General features: G+C 46.8%; 1 protein-coding gene across 3 annotated transcripts in view; it reads right to left on the bottom strand.

Annotated features, from left to right (window-relative positions):
* Positions 1-24,664, bottom strand: part of SORBS1 (sorbin and SH3 domain containing 1) — a 351,749-nt gene extending 327,085 nt beyond the window's left edge. Inside the window, exon 1 of one of the 3 annotated variants that reach the window (XM_068258094.1) lies at positions 24,613-24,664. The gene's annotated coding sequence lies outside the window, so the exon portion shown is untranslated. Of the gene's footprint in view, positions 1-6,993; positions 7,040-8,223; positions 8,387-24,612 lie in introns of those variants that run through there. The other 2 variants (XM_068258093.1, XM_068258095.1) reach the window with 2 other exon arrangements.
* Positions 24,665-25,846: the final 1,182 nt, after the last annotated feature.

Genomic DNA, 25,846 nt, shown 5'->3' with positions numbered 1-25,846 from the left:
ACAGAGCATTGCACCCCGTCACTACTGGGATCACAGAGCATTGCACCCCATCACTACTGGGATCACAGAGCAAGTTGCACCCCACCACTACTGGGATCACAGAGCATTGCAACCCATCACTACTGGGATCACAGAGCATTGCACCCTATCACTACTGGGATCACAGAGCATTGCACCCCGCCACTACTGGGATCACAGAGCATTGCACCCCATCACTACTGGGATCACAGAGCATTGCACCCCATCACTACTGGGATCACAGAGCATCGCACCTCGTCACTACTGGGATCACAGAGCATTGCACCCCATCACTACTGGGATCACAGAGCATTGCACCCCGTCACTACTGGGATCACAGAGCATTGCATCCAGTCACTACTGGGATCACAGAGCATTGCACCCCATCACTACTGGGATCACAGAGCATTGCACCCTATCACTACTGGGATCACAGAGCATTGCACCCCGTCACTACTGGGATCACAGAGCATTGCACCCCATCACTACTGGGATCACAGAGCATTGCACCCCATCACTACTGGGATCACAGAGCATCGCACCTCGTCACTACTGGGATCACAGAGCATTGCACCCCATCACTACTGGGAACACAGAGCATTGCACCCCATCACTACTGGGATCACAGAGCATTGCACCCCATCACTACTGGGATCACAGAGCACTGCACCCCATCACTACTGGGATCACAGAGCAAGTTGCACCCCAGACCCACCACTACTGGGATCACAGAGCATTGCACCCCATCACTACTGGGATCACAGCACATTGCAGTGGAGGGGAGGGGATCCACCATGGCGGAAAATGCTGCATCCTGATATGTGCAGACTTCTGGGTAAGCCCTGATCCAGTGGCATGCACAAAAATGAGAAAATAATTCTGGAGCATTCTGAGACACCGTTACTATTGGTTTCCAGGAAGTTTAGGGTTTATTTTTTTGTTTTGTTTTTTTTTTTACTTTAATTATAAGTACTGTAGACTTTATGCTCAATTATCTCCACCATCAGTTATTTATTATGGACAACATACATTTCTCCATAGAGCTTGTGTATAAGAAAAAAATAAAATAAAAAAATAGCTCCTAACACCAATTCTTTTCTTCTACACAGCTGATATGTGTCATTAAGGAGGAACGTTAAAGAGACTAAATTTAAACAGTGCCCCTGGGAGGTACTTACCTTGGGAGGGGGAAGCCTCTGGCTCCCTCCTGATCCCTCCCTAGCGGTAAGTACTCCACAAATCTTTATTGTAACAACACGAATAAAAGTATAAACATATAATAATTTCTCTGTGTCCTCCAGTGTCCATGCATTTTGTCCAGCGCGCATGCACAGCAAGGGGGTGGACTTGGGAAAGAACAGGAGGATGGGTGCAGGGGGGCGGGTGTGTACGCGTGTTGCCTGAGCCCGCGCATGATCATGGTCGTGTACGCACGCTGAGAATGGCCGAGCCCTAGCGCCCTTTTAGGGGGGGGGGGGTATTTGCAGTTCTTTTAATAAAAGCAGGTCTTCAGCTTTTGCCATCCTCAGGGGAGCGACCCTTGACGGCAAAAGCCGAAACCAGTCGGGAACTGACTAGAAAGTGGGCATCTCAAGGTTTTTGAAAGCACTGTTAGTGTTTCAGGGCTTTTACTAACTGAATGGGTCCCTGTTGAGCCGGACCCATGTTGTGTTTATTGTAACAACACAAATAAAAGTATAAAGGTTTGTGGAGTACCTACCTGCATACTCATCAGTGCTTTTGCCCCTGGTGATGGTCACCTTGTCTTTGTGAGCACTGCAGGCTGCAGGATTCTGCTTGCTAAAGATAGTTGTACATCCCACAGTGAAGTTTGTCTGCTACCCTGCTTGTGCTGAGTTTTATTGGGATATATCGAGAGTTACCTAAAGCAGTGGTCCACAAACTAAGGCCCGCGGGCCAAATGCAGCCCCCTGAGGCTTTTTTTATTGGCCCCCCACAGGTCAGCTTCATTTTTAAATATTGGTGGCCTGCATACAGAATAGCAGTGCTGATACCACCCATCCACATGGAAGCCAGAAAGCAGTAATTTTGTTGATTTCCAATCAAATTCCACATCAGGAGACAATGCTATCCAATTGGACTGCAGGTTGTCACCTGGGTATGCTTCACTGTCTGGCCCACAAAGACTTCTACATCTTTTTATGTAAACTCCGGCCCCCAGCAGTCTGAAGTATGTTGACCTGGCCCTTGACCCAAAACATTTGTGGACCCCTGCCCTAAAGCAACAATCCACTCAGACCAAAAATACTAGTTTCCTTATTCTAAACAGTGACATTGGACATATGTGGTACACTTACTAACAGTTAAGAATGGTTCCTAGCCCTTTCAGTACTGCCCCTCTGTAATAAATACTGTATATAGAAAGCCAAGATCAAGTCTAACCTTTAAAGAACACAAGGACTTCACATAAACTTACTTTAGACCTGTATTTATCAGTAGTATTAAAGCAAAGCAGGCAGGCACAACCCAGTACAAGATACAGTTACAGCACTTCCATGCAGGAATGACGTACAGCCCTTAAGAGACTTGTAAATCCCTCACAATGCTCTCTTGCTCAGCGATGGTTTTAAAGCAAGATGTGTCAGATGGCAAAAACATTCAACGTCTCCTGTCTCACACCTAATGAGGATCTCAGACTATCGCTGAAGGATACAACAAACAGGCTTATGTTGCAAATAAGGGGCAGAAGATAGGCATAAGTGCTGTAACCCAAAGCAGCAAGAATGCTCTCACTTCAGGCTTAAAGGGGAACTGAAGAGAGAGGTATATGGAGGCTGCCATGTTTATTTCCTTTTAAGCAATACCAGTTGCCTGGCAGCCCTGCTGATCCTCTGCCTCTAATACTATTAGCCATAGCCCTTGAACAAGCATGCAGCAGGATCAGGTGTTTCAGACTTTAAAGTCAGATCTGACAAGACTAGCTGCATGCTTGTTTCTGGTGTTATTCAGATACTACTGCAGAGAAACAGACCAGCAGCGCTGCCAGGCAACTGGTATTGATTAAAATGAAATAAATATGGCAGCCTCCGTATACCGCGTACTTCAGTTCCCCTTTAAAGGAGAATCAAAGATGATATCCCAATGTAAGCATTTATCTTAAAGGAATCATCAGGCAAACTGCGCCTGCGTAGTAAGCCGTGGACAACGTGGGCTTGATTGACAGCGGCGCTTCACGCAGGCGCAGTAAGGACGGCCTCGAGGTCGGCCTCTACACCGTGTGGGGAGCCCAGGACAGAGGCAGAGAGCGGAACGCTGTCTGCGTGAGACAGTCAGCTGCAAGGGGCTGGAGGAAGCCCCAGGTGACTAAAGCGTTTAGTTTTTAGTTTGGCTGAGGATTCTTTTAAGGTGCCCATACATCTAGCGATTTTGCAGTATGATCAAGCATTCGATTAGATCATTTTATCGAATTGAGAAGGTATTGGGAGGGAATCTAGTGTGGCTGATATGTCGGCCAGCTTACTCGATTGAGCAGGATGCAAGATATCGGTCTATCGCACAAGTATCAGCAACTGTTCACTTATCATTCAATCGATTTTTGCATTCAGAGTATGGAGGCACAACATTTGTCAGATCGATTAGTGAAGGTGAATCGCATAGGGCTGAGTCACACAGATAGCTGCGGAGCTTGTTATTGGGGGGGGGGGGGGGGGGCATTAATCTCCTAAGCTAAGCACCTCCAGCTACATCCCAGATGTACTTGGTGGTTCATCAATATTTGACATATAGTTATTATACAGGTGCTTCTACTGAGGTCTATTGGGACAGGATTATCCACAAGGAAACCAAGAAAAGTGCCTGAGGCATAGTGGATTTCAGGAAGCCCAACTCCCACTTTCTCTGTCCTGTCTCTCACCTCAGATTGCCAAAAGCACCATCAGGATGAGCCTAAAATACCACCTTGACAAGGGCTGCATATCATTTTAATCCACACTGAAGAAGGTTCGGGTTCTTTTCATATGTTCCATGCAACTGTTCTGAACCTTGCAGTTGCCGGATGGCATTCAACAGCTGAAAACCACAGGATATTGGGAGGTGATTGTTTGTTTGGCTTTTAACGGTACAAGTTCTTCTGCATCAAAATATGCTTGAATTGGGCCTAAGTCATGGTATGAAGATGACAGAGACTGCATGTCGTTATTTTAAAAAGTCGCCAAACTGCCCTATTTCTATCAGGACCTAGTCATTTTAAAGTGGACCTGAACTCTTGCACAGGACAGAAGGAAAACAGAGAACTTCACCCTGTATGTATTTCGAGAGTTTAGCCTGATTCTCCCCTCATCTGGGACTAAGCACAAGTCGTAATTAGATCCCTCAGCTGCGTCAGCTGCCTGCCACAGCAGAGAGCCAAATGATAAACACAGGATGTTAACAATATGCCTGCCTCCATGAAAGCAGGAAGTAGACACGCTGCAGATTTATTGCAGGATTTGTATCGGCTGTAAAAAAGAAATGTTTTCCTGTTATGCTGTTGCATATCTTTTAGAGCAGAGAGGAAGTTCTGAGTTCAGGTCTGCATTTAATGTCCAAGTGTACAGTTGGATTAGACATATATTCTTGCTAATGTACAGTTGTTTAGTAGCATCTTATCTGAGAATCTAGCATGTGTACAGTGCCCCCTCCACCATATGTAACGATCTATCCTGCCAGATCAGTAACCAACCAGTGATCCCTTTGTGCTCTTACATACCTGGCCAATGTAAGCCAATTGCTTGTGCACCATCCCACCTCCTCTCTTGACCGTACATACTGCTTGGCTATAACCCAGAAAAGTGTCTGTACGGTGCTTGTTCCCCATAACGTGGCTCTAACAATTCAGTAATGACCATTAATTCACTCCTGATGTGACTCAGAATGTAAAAGTCCAAACATTTAAATGTGTCGATAATGGGGTCCTGATAATCACAAGACCCCTGGTTATGCCGGCCTGCCATCTGTTCTTCTGATTTGCCTCCTGATTGTGGGTCTAACTGAAGTCAGTTGAACGGAGCTGAAGACTCTCTCCTCCTGCGGCCCATGCGGTGTCCTCCTGTGCGCAAACTATGTTGTGACTCCCCTTTCATGCGCAGCAGCCCGGCCCATTCCATGTGCAGCCCTCTCTTCCATGAGCATCATACATTCAGTGTAGCCCTCTCCTACATGAACAACTCCCCTTGGGCATAAGTTTCCCTTTTTCTTTTGCTTCCCGTTTTCAGCCTCCTCTTTCATATGTAGCAACTCCTCTTTTATGTCCAGGTGCCACCTTAGGCTGCAGCCGCCAAAGGCCCGGGCCTTTGTGGCTTTTCCAGAAATGCGGCCCTGTGTAGCAGCCGTGGCCGATAACATCTTAGGCATGTTCTTATGGACACATTGACAAGTTATTACTACATTTTGGGTCACTTCAGTTGTACTTTCATGGTGACATAAAACCAGTATGCGTATAGGCCTTAAGCACAGCACACTGAGAGGCTGTATCTGTTCTAAAGGTAGCCCATACATCTAGCGATTCTGCTTCAATCAACAAAGCGATCAACTTTATTGGGGAATAGACTTTAGTATAGTTGATCGAAAGTCAATCAAATAGTGACCCACACACTACAAGCGATTCCTTAGTGTTCACTGATGTAAAACAAACATGAACACAATGAAGCTTCAAGTGCCAATCTACATACTTGTTCTGGCACAGTGACTCCCTAAGCAGGCATGACCAGGGAGATCAAAAGGGCGTAACACCTTGGTCACCCCCAGAGTCCACCTCAAAACCTTTGGAGACAGAGCCTTTTGTCATGCTGCCCCTAAACTTTTGAACTCCCTGCCACACCCTATCAGGACAGCTCCATCCCTGGAAGCATTTAAGTCTAAACTGAAAACCCACCTCTTCAGTCTGGCATTCATGAACATCTGACTATCTCCTCTGTACAACCCAGCCTGCAACCCTGTATTGATCTGAGACACTCGTTGAGTCCTATGGGAGAAAAGCGCTTTACAAATGTTATTGTATTGAATTGTAACATGCAACTAAGCTCAACACCATATTTCTATGCTTACAAGTGCATTCTAATTCTACCCGATCACACAAAACAAAATACAACACGAGAAAAAGATAAAACAATTTGAAATAGAACTCCGAAAACACATCTTAGAAGAAAGAACGTCTCGTTCCCATACAAAGGCAAAAATGGGAAGAGCAACACAGCATCTCTTCCCATCCTACATGTGGATCTAGATGGGCAATCACAAACACGTCATTCATTTAAACATGTTCTAGGGTTACAGCATTGCACTCCCAGCTCTACGCCTAATAAGGATCTAAGATCTGCAGAGCTTTTTATGGGAAAGGTTCTAAACTCACAGGATTTCTTGAGAAAATGATCACCGTCCAGCACAGTGAGAGTGCATCGCGTCAAGCCCAGAAGTCAGTTTTGTGAAAACTTGTTAAGGTTGGACAAAGATGTACAGTTATTTGGGGAGCCAATATGATAAGTCTGTTCAAATCGCCAGAGCATCTCTTGGCCTCCTAAATGACCGATCTAGAAATGTTCAATCAATATTGGTCAGTTTATCAACCGGAAAATCTCTATTTTGGGGTGTATAGTGGCAGCATGTGCTATATAGCATACAGTGATGGATCATCCTAGACAGTTGCCTAGGGCGTGGAGAGAGCCTAGGGGCCCGGTGGACGCTAGTACCCACCACATCTTCCTACAAAAAATCCAGATGCTCATCAGTGGTTGGCAAAAACTGCACTCTTGCCTATAGCTCCACGTCATCTTAGTCCTTTTCTGGCAAAATCACTAGCAAGTTGGTACAATCAAACAACTACACAATCTATTGCAGATTGGGGACTGACTGATCACTTGTCATGTTGGGATGCTATTGACTCGTTTATGGCTAGCTTAACATATCCATTAATGCCAATTTCTATAACTAAAATGTCATGTTCATTGAAGAGCGGTGTTGTTGTTTAAACAAAGGTACCTTGTGGTGAATGTTTTCTTTCCTTTGCAGCACATGAGTTAATACCTGTCAGGCAGCTAATGATTAACCAGCACCCAGGGCTCCGGCAGACATGGACACATTTCGCTGCAGGGCTTATGTTAAGCAAGGTGTTTATTTTGAACTGGCTAAAGCATTACGACACTGTGTTAAGCCGAAGGGATGCAAAATGCACTTTTACAGCATTTGGGCATCTTTCCAGTGGGCCGTGGGGATTTAGACTATTTGCTGAGTTTAGCAAATGCCGCTTAGCAGTTCAGAAGTCAGCGCACTAACAAACGTGCCCATCGATACGAGTGGGAGCGTTCTACATGGCCAAGGTTCAGGATTTCCTGGTTACGCAGTTGTTTCTTCTTCTTCTTTAGGATAATAAAACCAGTCACAAATTATTTGGTGGTTCCCAGAACTATAACTCTTGTGCTGGTCTTCAGGTTTATCAAACTAACAGAAAGACCGACTACAGTTAGTCGTTGTGCAGAAATACAGTAGTCTCCGTTATCCGGCACCGACGGGAATTGGCTGATGCTGGATATGTGTTCTTTCTGGTTGTTTGAGACTCAATGTTAAGAGCAGGTCCAGCAAATACAGTACTATACCCCACTCTATATACATGAGGAGCCAGTACTCTGCATTGTATGTTAAAATACATTTATTGAAAGTAGATTAACCTTGGGGGAGACGGGGAGCCCAGTCTTTAAGTACAGCAGAGCCCACAAATAGCCTAAGAAGTTGGTCTTCACCACTGTGACTACTGCCAGTGGTTTGTGCTGGTTGGTTGAGACTGCTGGTTAGTTGAGTTTCAGATAACCAGGCCTCTACTGTACAAAGCTCCTTGTAGAAAGCAAACAGAGGGGGCACAGTCATAAGGTAATGGAAAATACAGACGTGTTCATCGACCATAGCGTTCCTCTACATCACTAAAGCAAATGTCAGGGCAGACTTTTCCACTCTACGGTAACCTAACCCCGTGCGGTTCATAATTAAAGCAGCCTCTTTCGAGGTATGCCTTGTCATGTAGCATTGACTGATCTCCGTACACACACTTTCCCAATGAAGACCACATGTCTTTGTAACATATGCAAAGCAGCCATGGCCAAACCGATCGCCTGACTTCAGCATGCAAGGACAGTATAGCTCCTACAGCTTACTCCCAGCTACAGAGCCAACTGTAACGCAGCACAAACTTTTTCCATGCAGCAAGCAGTTACTTACTTCTGTGGATCCTCCTTAGCAGTCCTTAGCAAATCCAAAAGGTTGTAAATAAGATAGCAGCTAGCGGGATATCAGCTCAGTCCCCCTCTTCTATGGCACAGGGAGGCATTTGTTCATTTACACCCAGACAAACAGCCTGACACACAAACCATACTGAGATTCCAAACAGAGCAAACCCTCCCAGACCCAGCAGCCCCGCCTCCTCATTAGAATAAAGACAGGAAAAAAAGGCAAGCTGGGATTCCCGCTGGATGCTGAAGGGAGAGGAAGAAAAGTGTCACTTGTGAACTCTAGACAGCCCTGCAAAGACAATTCCATGCTTCCATGTTCACAGCGCACTTTGACCTTCTAGATCTCAATCATAAAGTACAAGTCAAACCCAAGACTGCTTATTGTTAAAACGGTTAGTGAGTTCAGCAAAGGAAATTCATAATGACTGCTTTTACACACACAAAAATAAATAAAAAAAAAAAGGAAGGAATTGGTCTTGGCTAGCACACAATCTACATGGAGTTTGTACGTTTTTCCTGTGTTTGTATTTTTTTTGTTTGTTTGCTTGTTTTAAAGTATGTGTGTTCTTTCCACATGCCAACAACATACCGAAATCATAATTGGTTTCCCACTTAAAACACTAACTTCAGACTCCGGTAGCAGCAGGGGGCTGCATGATAATGTAGCGTTGGTGTCCAGGGTACTAATTTAGGCCAGGAAACTATCTGCATGGAGTTTGTATGTTCTTCCCAGACACTCCCACACCTCAAAAATAAAAAACAAAGTGAATTGGCTGCGCCTCTCCACAAGAATTTGCCTGAAGGCCCGTAAGCACCTGGAAACCGATCGGGGAACGCACAGCGACGCAACCAGACCAACGTGCGTTCCCCGATCCATCTTCCTGCCCACAGGAACAGGCGACGTCACACGACAGGCGCAAACAAGAGTTCAAACGATCGCAGGAAGTTGTGCAGGAGTTGTCATGGATCTTAAAAGACCTGATCCACCGGGACGGCGCATGTCGCAAACTGTAGTTCATGTAATCGTGCACACATACCCACATCACGAGATCACGGAAACAAACGCTTGTTTTGCAAAAAAATTTGCCGGTCGTGGGAAAAATGATTTGAAAAATAGTGACGTGGGTTTGTAGCTTTAGATTATGATGGGGACATTAGAATGACTGGGGTATGGATTACATGGAGTTTCTCTAAATTGAGAGTTCGCTTGTTTTCACTGTGTAGTATGCGTTTCAGAGGACATATTATGGTTCCACACAAAAGTGCAGGGTCTTGCAGAGAAGAAGGACAATATTACATTTATTAAGATAAGATTGTGAGCCCTTCTAAAGCCTGGGACCCACTATGGGCACTTTGCTGCAATCACAAAAGGCCTGCGTTTTGCCAAATCACAAGAGGGTCACAATTTCACCTCAATTCCCAGAGCGATTGCCGTTAGGCTACTGTAGCCACTGATGCAATCGCTCTGGGATCGATACCAAAATACTACAAGCAGCGTTTTGCGATCATTCTGCGATTGCAACGCTGCAAATGGGACCACCAAGATTCACTGGCAAAGCGTTTTGCCGACCGCTGGTAATTGGCATTCGCTGTCAGAGCGCCAAGTGGGTCCCAGCACAGAGAGACAAAACAATGTGCTTAGTGAAGCACTGAGGTAAATATCAGAGCTATAGAACTACAACAGTGGCTAGTGTTTTGCTGGGAATACACTGTTCATTTTTTAGCTGATTAGATGGTTTGATAGACAATTTCCGACATGTCCGATCTCCCTTTTCGATTCTTTGGCCGCTCGATTTCTGATAGAAGTGAATGGAAAAAGATAAGAAAACCGAGCGAAAGATAAGAATCAACTGCAGAATCAAGCGTCAAAAACGATCGAGAGCAGAAACGCACAGCAGAAACGAACCGTGTATTCCCAGCATTAAATGTTCTGCCTCTGACACAGGAGACCACAGTTTGCATCTCAGCTCTTCCTGTTCAGTAAACCAGCACCTATTCAGTGAGGAGACCTTGGGCAAGCCTCCCTAATGGCCCATACCCACGGGCTACAAAAGTGGCCTGTCGCCAGCACACGTGAGCGTGTGCGCGACAGGCCAGCGACAGCTCGTCGCCAGGTCCTTCCGCGTACACACGCGGAAGAGGGACCAGCTGTGCGACGGAAGCTGTCGCCGACGTTCCTCCCCCTCGCCGGAAGTGCCGTCTATTTTCAATTATGTTGCTGCCGCTAGTCCGCATACTCAGTTGCGGTGGAGTTGCGGCGGCAACTGTCGCCAGGCGATTGACCGCGCCAATCTCCTGGCGACATCAGCGACGAGCGACGGTTCGGGGTGCGCGCCCGTGCAACGCCTCATACTCACGGGCGACCTGACGCCGCAACGCGCGCGCCGCGTGTTGCGGCGACAACTGTAGCCCGTGAGTATGGGCCATAACACTGCTACTGCCTTTGGAGTGCATCTCAGTGGCTGCAGCTCTGGCGCTTTGAGTCCGCCAGGAGAAAAGCACTACACAAATGTTCAGTGGCTTATCTGTGACCATTTTTAAAAGTCTATAAACATATTAGGGCCAGAAATATTGGTCACAGTGTTTCAAGTCACAGGAGTCATAATTAGGTAATGAGGTAACAGCTGCATGTTGTACATCTATCATGTCACGGTGAGTGTCCAAGAATGACAAAGCGATGATAAAGTGTGGTTATTACCTTTAGGAATGGGGTAATTAGACAATGGCATCCCTGATTAGGTCCTTCATGGTTTTCACTTGGAATGAGTCCTTTGTTTGCAGTGGAAGTATTTATGGTGTGTTATCTGCTCTCACCATTTGGGGACTGGATTGTGTCTCTCAAGAGGCTGCTATGTGATGCCTGACAGGGCCCAGCTATCTATCTGTTAGACATTCCAACCCTTGTAATGTTTATCCCAACCATGCCACTTGAAAATCTAAATCTGTGAGGTGACATTCCTGCTGCCATTATAAAGGAATTCCTCCGATTCCCTGAACTGGTCACTGACCTCCAGGCCTGGCTGGATGTACAGGAACAAAACACAGCCTGATCTAAGGCCTCTCCAGTGTTTGTCAGCAAGTATTCTCTAACATTATTATTATTATTTATTTATAAAGCGCCAACCTATTCAGTGGCGCTGTAGAAAATAGGAAAAACAAACAAGGGGTACATAATGACACAATGATATACATCAAATACGGACACTGATGCAGAATACAGAACTGGTGACTATAATGACAGATGTAATGCTGGGCATACACGGCTCGTTTTTGCAGCTCGATTCTCCTGTTAGATCGTTTCACCGCTCGATTGTGCTGTCAATACTCTTATCTTCCGCTCGTTTTTCTTATGCATTCACTGCTATCTGGAATCGAGCGGCGAAACGATCGAGCGGGAGATTGGACAAGTCGGAAATTATCTATCGAGCCATCTTAATGGCTCAGAAAAGAGTCGCGTATGCCGAGCATTACACGAGGAATAAAATGCATAACAGAGCAAGCTATTAAATAAGATTCCAAGACACAGAAGGGTGAGAGCCCTGCCCTTGTGAGCTTACAATCTAAAGGAATGGGGGGAAACAAGAGGTGGGGAAGTATACAGTATACATACAGGCTGTACATGATTAGATTATTTAGTAAGGAGTCAAACTAGACGTGAGGTCAAAAGGTGAATGGCCTAAGTTAGAGCATATGCTTGTTGGAAAAGGTGAGTTTTGAGGGAGCGTTTAAAGATTGCAAAGGTGGGAGAGTGACGGATGTGCTGTGGAAGGGCATTCCAGAGGTGGAATGAGGCACGTGAGAAGTAACATAACATTGCCATCCATTATGGAAGAGAAAAATAACTAGATAAGGTGAGAAACGTGTTAAAGGGAAGGTTCAGGGAGGGTGCCTAAAAAATAAAAATCAATTTCCACTTACCTGGGGCTTCCTCCAGCCCGTGGCAAGCAGGAGGTGCCCTCGCTGCCGCTCCGCAGGCTCCCGGTGGTCTCCGGTGGCCGACCCGACCTGGCCAGGCCAGGCCGGCTGGCAGGTCGGGCTCTTCTGCGCTCCAAGGCCCGGCACTTCTGCGTCCCACGCCGGCGCGCTGACGTCATCGGACATCCGCCGGGCTGTACTGCGCATGCGCAGTAGTTCTGCTCCTGCGCAGTACAGCGGGGCGGACGCCCGATGACGTCAGCGCGCCGGCGTGGGACGCAGAAGTGCCGGGCCTTGGAGCGCAGAAGAGCCCGACCTGGCAGCCGGCCTGGCCAGGTCGGGTCGGCCACCGGAGACCACCGGGAGCCTGCGGAGCGGTGGCGAGGGCACCTCCTGCCTGCCACAGGCTGGAGGAAGCCCCAGGTAAGTGGAAATTGATTTTTAATTTTTTAGGCACCCTCCCTGAACCTTCCCTTTAAAGGAGCTTAAAGTGGACCTGAACTCTTGCACAGGACATAGGAAAAACAGAGAAATGCACCCTGTATGTTTTTAGAGAGTTTAGCCCGTCTATTTCCCCCACATCTGTGACTAATCACGAGTGTAATTTGATCTTTCAGCTGTATCAGCTCAAAGTCGGCAAAGCAGCTAGTTTGTAAACACAACAACAACATTTGTAAAGCTCTTTTCTCCCATAGGACTGAAAGCGCTTAAAATGAACAAGAGACGAAGCACCCTCATGTATTTTACCATATATATCAGTGGGAACATTAGAGAAAACACCTACCCTGCTCTCTGTTTCATTCTTCACTACTCAGCCTGCTTCTAAATAGCCCTGATAAAATCCCCCACTGAGCATTCAGTCTGGCTTTGCTAAGGAATGATTATAGCTGAGTCTGTCTTCTCTGATGTCTTTTCAAGCCCAAGCCTGCCCCCTTCTGGCTCCGCTATAATGACTCGGCTATAATCATTCCTGAGCAATGCCAGACTGAATGCTTTTCGTCCCCGCAAGGGGGCATGAAGCCGCGGTGGCTAGGCGACCCTGGACGTCGCATGCGGCTTCTAGGTCCAGCAGAAAAGACGTGTTAAATCAGGATCGGAGCACCGCGTTTGCGCAATTGACTGTAATTGCCGGTAACCTTTGATTACTGTCAATTGCACAAACTCAGCGCTCTGATCACTTCAATGGGAGCGTTTAGTCCCGAACGCTTCACGGTAAACGCTGCCAAGCATCCATGTGAACCAGCACTTCGTTTGGGTGACTGGGTTCCATTACAGCAGGCATTGAGGCTTACATTCTAGTGGTGGGTGCTAGTGTTAGGCATAGGTAGGGGGAAGGTTAGCGTTAGGCATATGTAATGTAACGTTTTAGAAATGACCTAAAACGTTAGAGTTAGTAAGAACATCTCATTACAGACATCACCCTGCGCCTTTTTTTTGTGCTTTTTTTTATCCAAGTTGTATAAGGGGCTAAGAGAGACCAAAAAGCCTTCCTACTAAAAAGCAACGCAAGTTATCCTTCTTAAAACACCAGCAGCTCTGGATGTGAGCCTGGCTTTTGGGACATAAAGAGATGATGTGCATATTCGGGAGTGATGCATCATGGGACACCACAGTAGCTCACTTAAAGGACAACTGAAGTGAGAGGGATCTGGAGGCTGCCATGTTTATTTACTTACTTTAATTTCAGTTACCTGGCTATGCTGCTGATCCTCTACCTCTAATATGTTTAGCCATAGACCCTGAACAAGAAAATGCAGATCAGATGTTTCTGACATTATTGTCAGAACTGACAAGATTAGCTGCATGCTTGTTTCTGGTGTTATTCAGACACTACTACAGCCAAATAGATCAGCAGGGCTTCCAGGCAACTGGTGTTGTTTAACCACTTGAGGACCACAGTGGAAACCCCCCCTAAAGACCAGGTTAATTTTTGTGAGGGCCGCACCACACAGCACACAACTGATTCCCCCCTCCTTTTCTCCCCACCAACAATGCTCTCTGTTGGTGTGGTCAGATGGCCCCCCAGATGTTTATTTGTTGGTCTATTTTTAAATAAAGATTCGTTTTTTTTAATAAATTTTGCTATTTTTTAATTTTATTTTTATATATTGCCCCCTCCCTCCGCCCGCCAGCCAATCCATGTGATCAGCTATGACAGCCGATCACTGCCGAGACACAGGAGGGGACAGCCGTGTCACACGGCTGTCCCCAGTACAGCGCTGCTGCAGATCGCATTGCTGTACATGGTAATTAGACAGCGGTTTTGGCGTCTAACAGTCTCCCGAGACTGAAGGCCCCAAGCAGGAGATGCAAGCGCAGCCTGCGCGGGATCTCCTGCAGTAGCCGGCTCCAGGACCTGACGCCAATTGGAGTGGATCGGTCCTAGGGTAGTTAAAAGGAAATAAATATAGCAGCCTCCATATCCCTCTCGCTTCAGTTGTCCTTTAAAGATGAATTATTACAAATACATTCTGGTTTAAAGAACCACTCCAGCGAAAAAAGTAAGCAGTTAAAATCTGATAGAGCCGACAGGTTTTAGACTAGTCCATAGTGTAACTGAAAAAAAATATTGTGCAAATAGGTAGGGAGGCTGGCATCTAACTATTTTAGCACTTAAACTGCTGCTAAAAATGCTTTAGAAAACAAAGAAAACCCAGAGCATCCCCTATGAGGAGATGGACTAGTTCAATACCTGACGGTTCTGTCAGATTTTAACTGCTTACTTTTTTCGCTGGAGTGGTCCTTTTAAGAAAGCAAATTACCTGTGTGAAGCAGCCACTACCTTTGACAGTAAACCAGGAAAAAAAAAACATTAACAATGGACAAGTCATTACACACAGTCCTGCATCTGCCCAGTGGGGTGCTCAGTGCGGTCTGTGCTGTACTGAGGTGACAGGAACAGTGTGAAAACCAGGCCTTCAATGTGGAAAGTCATCTGCAGACACACATCAAGCACTCCACATAAGGCTTTGTTCTGAACACATTAAGGCTCCTGTCCAATTTACAGACATGATGTGCGTGGTACGGAAACCAGCAAATTAGTTCCATGCATTCAGGAAGAGCATTCCGAGCGCACGCTTCTCTGTACGCTGCTGTTCATTTTACACCAGCGGTGCTGCCTTCAGTAGGGGAAACAGCATGAAAATCACTCACACAACAAGAGATAATTCAGCCCCTGCACTTAACCCCCATATTCATTATATTCTCTCAGCCTCGGTACAGTAATATACTGGTGAAGAGAAACTACCAGTTACCAGCAGCTTACCTTCCCTCCTGTTTCACTGTCTGATTAGTATGAGATCACATGTATTCATTATCTGGTAGAGAAGGCTTTAAACAGGTGCTCATTCTCCAGAGTGTTTTACAGTAAAGTAAATACAGTTGAAAAGCAGCTCACAGCATGCTGGACTTCCTGCTGGCATGCTGGGCTGTCATGAAAGGCCCTTTAAGTGCAGTTATCAAACAGGAGAACTCTGCAAACTGCAAAGCGTACAGATGAAATACAAACACAATATATCATACACTGAAGTCCGTATTGCCTGGTACACACCATGCTATCTTTACAGTCAGATAGACGGGTCAAACTGATTATTTCCGGTAGGTCCGATCTGATTTATGATCAATTTTGTATAGAAGTCATCAGAAAAATTATCTGAAATCAGACTGGACCAGTTGGAAATAATAGTTTCAACCAATCTATCTGACAGGAAATTGCATGGTGTGTACTAGGCATAAGGTCCTGTATAGAGTTGCCTTTGACCCATTGTAACCAATCATCCATACAAACGTCATCAGTCATTCTAGTGCCTCACCGCCCACCTCTGCACCCATGTGAAAGAGAAACCATAACCAAGAATTGAACTTCATCCCAATCAGTAGCTGATACCCCCTTTCCCATGAGAAATCTATTCCTTTTCACAAACAGACCATCGGGGGGCGCTGTATGGCTGATATTGTGGTGAAACCCCTCCCACAGTGTGATGTTAGGACCATGGTACTGACAGTTTCCGGTCTGAACCTCATTGCATTGTGGGAAATAGCTGTTTACAGCTGTTTCCAACTGCCAAAAAAGCAAGCAGCATCCCCTTCCACTATCACCTGCCAGCAGTAAAAATGTCACCATGTGATAAATGTCAGAGTGTAAATCAGGGAGAAGAAAGATTTTACAGTGAGCAAACACTGACTAAACCATTTATACATAATTATTATAAAAATGAAGCACTTTTTTTTTACATTTTCACTGGAGTTCCTCTTTAAAGGCACAGTGACAAAAGCACATGCCGCTGTTGGTAACTGTGCAACGGTCTGGTTAAGCTGGATTATGCTGGACAGACACTACAATAAATGATTGCCTTGCGTTGGACGGTGTCCCCATTCTGCTTCTATTGTATATTCTGCCTTCCATCTACCCACGTAGCTGGAGGACACCAATGAGTCATTTCAGCAGAAAGAGCGGAGAAAGTTCCTATACAATGTGAGATTGCTTCCAACCTTTATTTCATTCAACTTTGAAACATAGTGAGTGCCACACTGACCACACTATCTTATATATTGAACTTCTCTATAGGAGGGCCATTGGTGTAGGGAGGCTAGAATGAGATTGGCTTTGATCAGCTTTGGGAATCTATCCTGAATAGGGCTGCGTTATCCTCATACTGATTATTAGGTAGATCCAACTCTTCAGTTGCTATGCGTTTCTGCCAGTTTCATGTGAGCCAATTCAGATGACTTTTATTTGTTACTGTAGATCTCCTCTCATAAGGGTTAGGACACAAACACACGTACGAGAACTGATGCCAGTAGGGATCAGGACTCCACCCCTCAGGCATCAATATGGGACAGCATTCTGTACAGTGGCACCACTAGCCTAGAGACTAGCGAAGAGTCTGTTGCTATGGACCGGGGAAGCAGCGTCTGTGCTCGAGAGTCGGTTGGGTGTCATAAAAAAAATTGGCATGCCGGATCTTTAGGAGGCTCCAGTCCACATGCTAGATTCTTGCTGGTCCTTAACAGCTGTCTTGGCCAAGTTTAATTCAGCGTGTGTACTTAAAGAAAATCTGTACTGAGAAAAACGGCCCCTGGGGGGTACTCACCTAGTGAGGGGGAAGCCTCCGGATCCTATCGAGGCTTCCCCGTCCTCTTGCGTCCCACAGGGGTCCCGCTGTGCCCCTCCGAACATCAGCGATGTAAATATTTACCTTACCGGCTCCAGCGCAGGCGTAGTAGCAGCACTGCACTCCGAAGTAGGCGGAAATACCCGACCTCAGTCGGGTCTGTTCTACTGCGCAGGCGCAAGTCTCCGACGCCTGCGACTGAGATCGGGTATTTCCGTCTACTTCGGAGCCGAAAGACAGCGCCCCCGCTGGAGCCTGGAAAGGTAAATATTGAACAGGCTGACGGATTTGTCGGTCCTGCTTTGAAGGGCTACAGCAAAACCCCCGTGGGACAGAGGACGACGGGGGAAGCCTCATTAGGATCCGGAGGCTTCCCCCTCCCGAGGTGAGTACCCCCCAGGGGAGGTTTTCCTAGTTATAATGTCTCTTTAAGCTTTAGCGGAGGTTTCTATTAGAAGCATGCAAATTCGTATGGTTTTTTTGTTTGGGGGAGGGATGCGAGTTTGCATATGTATACATCCGTTTTTAACATGCAATTTTGCATGTGTAAATCGCTATTTTTTGGGGGGTGCGTGTTTCTTTTGATCGCAAAAATGCAAGCATGTCATGCGGCATGTAAAAACTGACAACACTGATGTGCAAATTTTTTTCTACACAGATCTGCAAAAGATTCTGCACACAATGGCAACAACAGGCCTATTTAAACATATTGCTATGCAAATTTGTGTGCAGAAAATGCACACAGATTCAGATGTAGTGGAAAAAGGCCTGTAGGGTCTCTGGCGCCATTAATAACAATTTATTCAACTTTTTGTCCATTCAATTTTGTGTTCCATAAAGGACAGTATCACTGTTGGTATTGCTGTTGGTGAAGGATGCAATCGTACCCCATTTTATCAAAGAAACTCCAAAATAGGATTAGCCATGGTGTTGCTCTGGGGCTTGCCTTTATATGTTTGGATACGTGGAACCGACAAACTTAATTGCCTGATCTGGTCCTTTTAACCGACTGGGGAGCATGCAAATCTGGCTCCTCAAAGAGAACCCGAGGTGGGTTTGAAGAATGTTATCTGCATACAGAGGCTGGATCTGCCTATACAGCCCAGCCTCTGTTGCTATCCCAAACCTCCCTAAGGTCCCCCTGCACTCTGCAATCCCTCATAAATCACAGCCACGCTCCTGACAAACAGCTTGTCAGAGCTGGCTGTGTTTATCTCTATAGTGTCAGTCTGCTGCTCTCCCCGCCTCCTGCAGAACTCCGGTCCCCTCCTGCATCCCTTCCCTCCCTGCTGATTGGAGGGAAGGGATGGGGGCAGGGACCAGAGCTATGCAGGAGGCGGGGGAGCAGCCGAGACTGACACTACAGATGTAAACACAGCCTCACAGCACGGCTGTGATTTATGGGGGATTGCAGAGTGCAGGGGGACCTTAGTGGGGTTTGGGATAGCAACAGAGGCTGGGCTGTATAGGCAGATCCAGCCTCTGTATGCAGATAACATTCTTTAAACACACCTCGGGTTCTCTTTAAAGTGTACCAGAGACGAGCTATAATAAAAGCTTTACACATACCTGGGGCTTCCTGTTCCTAAATGTTTTTTTCTATTTTTTTCTTTGTTTTCCCATTAAAATTCATAGAAAAAAAAAGTTGTTCGAGGGAAAAAATAGCGTACAATGAAAGCCTAGTTTGTCTTGAAAAAAACAATATATATTCCATTTCTGTGTCGTAAGTAGGGATACAGTATTTCTGATTAAATCAGGACATAGCTAAACCGTCAAAACTGCTCTGGTCAATAAGTGGGAAAAAAGGTCTGGATGCGAAGTGGTTAAAGGTTATTATGCTGTTGCTTATCTTTTAGAGCAGAGGGGATGTTCTGAGTTCAGGTCCTCTTTAAGTAGCCACAAGTGTAGCTTAGTTTTTACTATAAGTAGCAGCAGTAGTTAAGTAGAAGTAGTTAATCTCCAATACAAAAAAGAAAAAAAAAATAATAATAATATTTAGAAAAGCCTTGTCTGAAAAATGGAATAAAATAGACTATTCCAAAAAAACATAGCGTTACTGCTCTTTGATCCAGCACCTCTTAGCTGCAGAGCATGGCCAGGCAGACTAGAAATCATAAGGTCAGAAACAGGGCGTGATAGCAGCTGACAGGAACATTCTAAATTGGTTACAGATCTTTAAAAAAACAAACCATGAATGAACAGAGCAAGCAAACGCATGAGACATTAGTATGCTGAGTGAAATCTGTGCACTTAAAACGCAAAAACTAATTGCACAATTTACCAATACAGGGTTCTTATCATGCAGATGTATAGAATATATAAAATAATTCCCTCTACTCAAAGTGTTAGGGAAAGTAACAAAGGTGTACTCTCCTACTGGGGGTATTACACCTCTATTTGAACAATAGTTTGGAGAGGTTGTCCCAAACTCAGGGCCGGAATCCCCATAAGGCATTGTAGGCACGTGCCTACAGGTGTCTGATGTGGGAGGAGCGGGCCACACAGATGTCCCCAAGAGCCGCTCTGCTCCTTTCCAACTCTGACATAGTAAGAGGTTTAGTGCTGCCAGCAGAGTCAGCCTTGATCCACTGGTGGCTGCTCTGCACTTTACATTGGTTATGACTCCTTAGTTCCTGCACTCCAGCCAATTAAATCTGCTGCTGGGGCTCTCTCTGTCTTCTACCCGCCTCTCGCTCCGCCATGCCACACGTACAGTTTGCAGCCACTGTGGCCGAGCACCAGAGCAGCTTGGGGGGAGAGCGAGGGCCAACTGCAAAGAAGAAAGAGCAACTGGGAGAGTGAGAGAAGCAGGACAGGCAGGTAGGTCCCGTTGACCTGTCCGTCCCATGTTTCTAGATGCGGGGAAAACTATAGTCCCGGACAAAGCCCACCTCCCAATCGGGAGAAGACCCTGCCCACATCATACATAAGCCCCACCTCTTTTCTGAGGGTAGCCCCGCCTATGGCACTTACAAGTAGGAGTGGAGTGAAGAACAGCCTTACGGTAATCCTGGAGAGTAGGGCCTATCAACACAAGTATCTGGCATCGGCATGAGAGCAGGTAAGATTATGTACAAAGCGAGAAAAGTGGGGTTCCAGCACTCTATGTAACTGCAGCAGGAGACTGGGCACGACTGTGGTTGGCTATGGACTGTAAGGACGTGGATCCCTTTAAATGGCGTGCTTAGGGCAGTATAGCAGTAAGCAATCTAGTAATGGAGGAGAGGTGAGGCGAGGCGCCCACTTAACCCGCTCTAGCATCTGACTGTACCGCTGACTGTAAGGGATTTTTATATTGTTCCAATAAACAACTTTAATCGCAGAGCCGGCCTTGCCTCACCTCCCCTCCATTATCAGGTAAGATTATGTCTACCAGCAGCACCCAGTGACCTTTCCCTACCACAAGCAGCACCCAGTGACCTCTCCCTACCACAAGCAGCACCCAGTGACCTCTCCCTACCACAAGAAGCACCCAGTGACCTCTCCCTACCACAAGCAGCACCCAGTGACCTCTCCCTACCACAAGAAGTACCCAGTGACCTCTCCCTACCACAAGCAGCACCCAGTGACCTCTCCCTACCACAAGCAGCACCCAGTGACCTCTCCCTACCACAAGAAGTACCCAGTGACCTCTCCCTACCACAAGCAGCACCCAGTGACCTTTCCCTACCACAAGAAGTACCCAGTGACCTCTCCCTACCACAAGCAGCACCCAGTGACCTCTCCCTACCACAAGCAGCACCCAGTGACCTTTCCCTACCACAAGAAGTACCCAGTGACCTCTCCCTACCACAAGCAGCACCCAGTGACCTCTCCCTACCCCTGATTTGTGGGAGACAGGTTATCTGCATTTTGGGGCATGTTCTCTACATTTGATGTGTGGGGGGCATGTTATCTGCATTTGATGTGTGGGCCAGTGTAAGATTCTAAGGACAGTTAGTGACAAGTGGCAGGGATTAGAGTTCAATCATTTTTATTTGGGGGTGTTTATTAACGGTCAGAGTTTAGTGCGCCAGAATGGCTGTGCCTACAGGCTCCTGAGTTGTAAATCTAGCCCTGCCCAAACAAAGCACATATTACAATATATTCATGCAAAGCTGAGTTTTGAAGACAACATTTTGTGAACCTCAGTATTGTTTCCTTCTTCAGGAATGAATCTCAGCGACGGAGTTCTTCAATGGAAGCTTTATAAGCTTGGGATACTTCAAAGAGTACCGTATTTTTCGGACTATAAGACGCTCCGGACTATAAGACGCACCCAAGTTTAGAGCATAAAAATCATGATAAAAAAATTATACTAAACCTGGTGCGTCCATGGTCCAGGAGCATCTTGTATATGTTCTGCCCCAATTATTGTCCCCCTTGTGCCTTCCTTGTACACCTTGTGTCCTCATTTCCTCCTGTATCCCCATGATCTCATCTGCTGTCCCCCCCCCCCTCTGGTGTCTGCTGTCCCCTGCCCATCATTCTCTATGGGGTACACTGCCCCCCCCCCCTCTGGTGTCTGCTGTCCTCTGCCCATCATCCCCTCTGGTGTCTGCTGTCCTCCCCCCCTCTGATGTCTGCTGTCCTCTGCCCATCATCCCCTATGGTGTCTGCTGCCCCCCCCCCCCCTATGGTGTCTGCTGTCCCCTGCCCATCATTCTCTCTGGGGTACACTGTCCCCCCCTCTGGTGTCTGCTGTCCCCCCCCCCTTTGGTGTCTGCTGTCCCCTGCCCATCATTCTCTCTGGGGTACTCTGTCCCACCCTCTGGTGTCTGCTGTCCCCCCCCCCTTTGGTGTCTGCTGTCCCCTGCCCATCATTCTCTCTGGGGTACTCTGTCCCACCCTCTGGTGTCTGCAGTCCCCTGTCCATCATCCCCTCTGGTGTCTGCTGCCCCCCCCCCCCCTTCTGGTGTCTGCTGTCCCCTGCCCATCATCCCCTCTGGTGTCTGCTGTCCCCCCCCCCTCTGGTGTCTGCTGTCCCCTGCCCATCATTCCCTCTGGGGTACACTGTCCCCTCCCCCTTCTCTGATGTCTGCTGTCCCCTGACCATCATCCCCTCTGGTGTACGCTGTCCCCCTCCCCCCTTTGGTATCCCTGTCCTCTGCCCATCATCCCCTGTGGTGTACACTGTCCACCCTCCCCCCTCTCTGGTATCGCTGTCCTCGATCCCCGTGACCCCTCTGCTGTCGTCATCTGTCTCTTTAAAATGGATGCCGAGCGCTGCAGATTACTAAGTACCAGTATATACACACCGAGGGAAGGGGCCACACATCTTCACATATCCCTCCTCCACTCCGGTGTCCTTTACCCCCCGATGGAGAACGCTGCAGGTTACCGGCAAGTTTTTTCAGAACACGGGAAGGAGCCACACAGCTTCAGAACACAATGCCCAATCAGGCAGGGGGCGCTGCGCAAGACGGCCAATCACAGACTTCCCGATAGTCTGGAGGGCGGGACAAAGGCTCTATCAGCCGGGCTGGTGGTTGGGCGAAAGCAGTGAGCAGAGAGGGCTGTGATTGGCCGTCTCGGGCAGCGCCCCCTGCCTGATTGGGCATTGCATTCCGAAGCTGTGTGGCTCCTTCCCGTGTTCTGAAAAAACTTGACGGTAACCTGCAGCGTTCTCCATCGGGATGGTAAAGGACACTGGAGTGAAGAAGGGATATGTGAAGATGTGTGGCCCCTTCCCTCGGTGTGTATATACCGGTACTTAGTAATCTGCAGCGCTCGCGGCATCTATGTTAAAGGGACAGATGACAGCAGAGGGGTCACGGGGATGGGGGACAGCGATACCAGAGAGGGGGGAGGGGGACAGTGTACACCAGAGAGGATGGGCAGGGGACAGCAGACACCAGAGGGGACAAGTGGAAGGATGGTGGCAGTCACAAAATTTAGTATTCGGACTAGAAGGCGCACCAACTCCCCCCCCCACACACACTTTTGGGGGAGAAAAAGTGCGTCTTATAGTCTGAAAAATACGGTACATACTTTAGAATTAGTCCAATAACTCAGGAGAAAAAAAAAAGGGTAACTTAAAAAGAACCCAAGGTGGGTTTTTAAGTATCCTATTAGCATACAGAGGCTGGTTCTGCATATAATCACCAGCCTCTGTTACTATACTGTTTGCCCCGCCTCCCCCCACCCCCGCCTCCCCCCTGCGCTCTGCTGTCCCCCCCCAAAAAAGAAACTGTCGTGCTAGCGACACACAGTGTGTCGCTAGCAGGCTGTTTACATGCAGACTGTCACTCTACGCAGCTCCCCCGCCTCCTCTCTATCGCCGCTCCCCGCCTGCGTTCCTTCCCTCCCCGCTTCTGTGAGCTGATTGGAGGGAAGGGACGCAGGCGGGGAGCAGCGATATAGAGGAGGCGGGGAGTGGCGGAGAGTGACAGTCTGCATGTAAACAGTCTGAGTGTCGCTAGCACGGCGGTTTCTTTTGGGGGAGGACAGCAGAGCGCAGGGGGGGGGGGGACAGTTATAGTAACAGAGGCTGGTGATTATATGCAGAACCAGCCTCTGTGTGCTAATAGGATTCTTAAAACCCACCTCGGGTTCTCTTTAAGTGAACCTAAGGCACTCGGTGCATCTTACCTGGGGCTTTTTCTAGTCCCCATAGTCCTTCAGGTCCCTTGCTGTCATTCTGGTCTGACGCGTTCAGAAGCCGTGCCCTGCCAAAAGCTGGCTGACTGAGCTAGTCGTTGGCTACTGCGCATGCGCGTCTCCGGCAATGCATCTCCTTGAGCGTGTTCCTGTAACCATGGCAATTTTTATGAACTGCTCAGAACACTCATCCACAGGAGCGCAATCAGAGAGACACTAGGCCATGCATGCAACCGTCGGAAGGGGACAGCTGCTGACTAGATTGGCACAGAATGTCAGAGAGGGACCAGGACTACAGGGGGCTACAAGAAGCACTAGATAAGTAACCCCGGGCACCGAACTTTAAGTTTCCATTAAAGTGAACCTGAACGTTTTCACAGGACAGAAGGAAATCACAGAGAAATGCACCATGTATGTATTTAGAGAGTTTAGCCTGTCTAATTCCCCCTCATTTGTCTCTAATCACAAGCTGTAATTTGATCTCTACCCTGGGTCACATGACTGCCTATGGCAAAGATGGCAGAAAAGCTCATTTGAAAGCACATGATGACAATATGTCTGCTTCCATGAATCAGGAAGTATAAACAATGCAGATTTATTTTAGGATTTCTATCAGCTGTAACAAATGTTTTTTGTTTACAGGTTATTATGCTGTTGCGTATCTTTTAGAGCAGAGAGGACTTCTGAGTTCAGGGCCACTTTATATTTTTACACTGACAGACTAAGACATTTGCTTATCAGGCTTTTCAAAAGAATTAGAAGTATTTTACCTCAGGTGTGGAAGCTTTCACAAATCAGAAACAGGTGTCCAATACTGAGGCTAAAAAATAAAAGGGAAAAATACTTACCTTGAGAAATATACAGTTCTTCCTTACCAATTACTTTGAATATTTACAAATGATTTGTGATACGATCTTAGGTAGTGCGTTTTACTCCGGAAGCAGAACATCATGAGAAGTAATCATAGTAAAGAGTTTAAAGTGAACCAGCGACAAAGCACCCACATGTATTCCACCATATATATCAGTGGGGACATTAGAGAAAACACCTACCCTGCTCTCTGTTTCATTATTTACTGCTCAGCCTGCTTGTTATCAGCCCTGATATAATCCCCGACTGAGCGATCAGTCTGGCTTTGCTCAGGAATCATTATAGCTGAGTCTGTGTTCTCTGATGTCTTTTCAAGCCCCAGCCTGCCCCCTGCTGGCTCTGCTTTCCCCTTTCTGTATACCTGCAGCATCACAGAGAGCAGTGATGAGATGGGAGGAGCTGCTAATGTAAGGGTATATTGAAAAATGTTTTATTTATCTATATTTGATAGTCATAAGAGGTTTTTAGAAATGGTGATTTCATTTTGCACACAGCCCACTAAATAATATGCTTTTCTGATGAACTGTGTTTTGCGTGGAGTTATCGTAAAAGAACACAAAAAGCGGCACACCAGAGCAGCGAAAACACCAGGTATAGTATTTATTTTGTAAAATCTATTGGGGGGATGTGTTTATTTTGTGCCACAGCGGTCATCTCTGGTTTCACTATGCTCACTTATACGCACTTGACAGCACAGATTTTCAGCCAAGTCGATTATAATAACTGAATTAAATGGTTTATCAGCCACCAAGTCACCTGATGTATGACCACCTTTACTTCTTTTCCCCCTTAAAGTGGACCTGAACTCTTGCACAGGACAGAAGGACAACATAGAGAAATGCACCCTTTATGTATTTAGAGAGTTTAGCCTGTCTAATCCCCCCTCATTTTAATCTAATCACAAGTTGTAATTTGATCTCTCCCATGTCACCTGACTGCCACGGGAGATGAGCCAATCTAAAAGCTCAGGATGTTAAAGAGTAACTGTCGGGCATAAAATCAAAAATCCGTTCTTTATTTTTATCTGGTAAACAAGTAATAGGGATGCTAATCATGCAATCCTAAAGTTAAAATCACTATTACTTTTCTTGTTGATAAATGATCATTCCCCAGTTTACCTGACTCTTATTTGGT

Source organism: Hyperolius riggenbachi, chromosome 10 (assembly GCF_040937935.1).
Source record: "Hyperolius riggenbachi isolate aHypRig1 chromosome 10, aHypRig1.pri, whole genome shotgun sequence".
Classification (NCBI taxonomy): domain Eukaryota; kingdom Metazoa; phylum Chordata; class Amphibia; order Anura; family Hyperoliidae; genus Hyperolius; species Hyperolius riggenbachi.
This window is presented reverse-complemented; position numbering and strand designations above follow the sequence as displayed.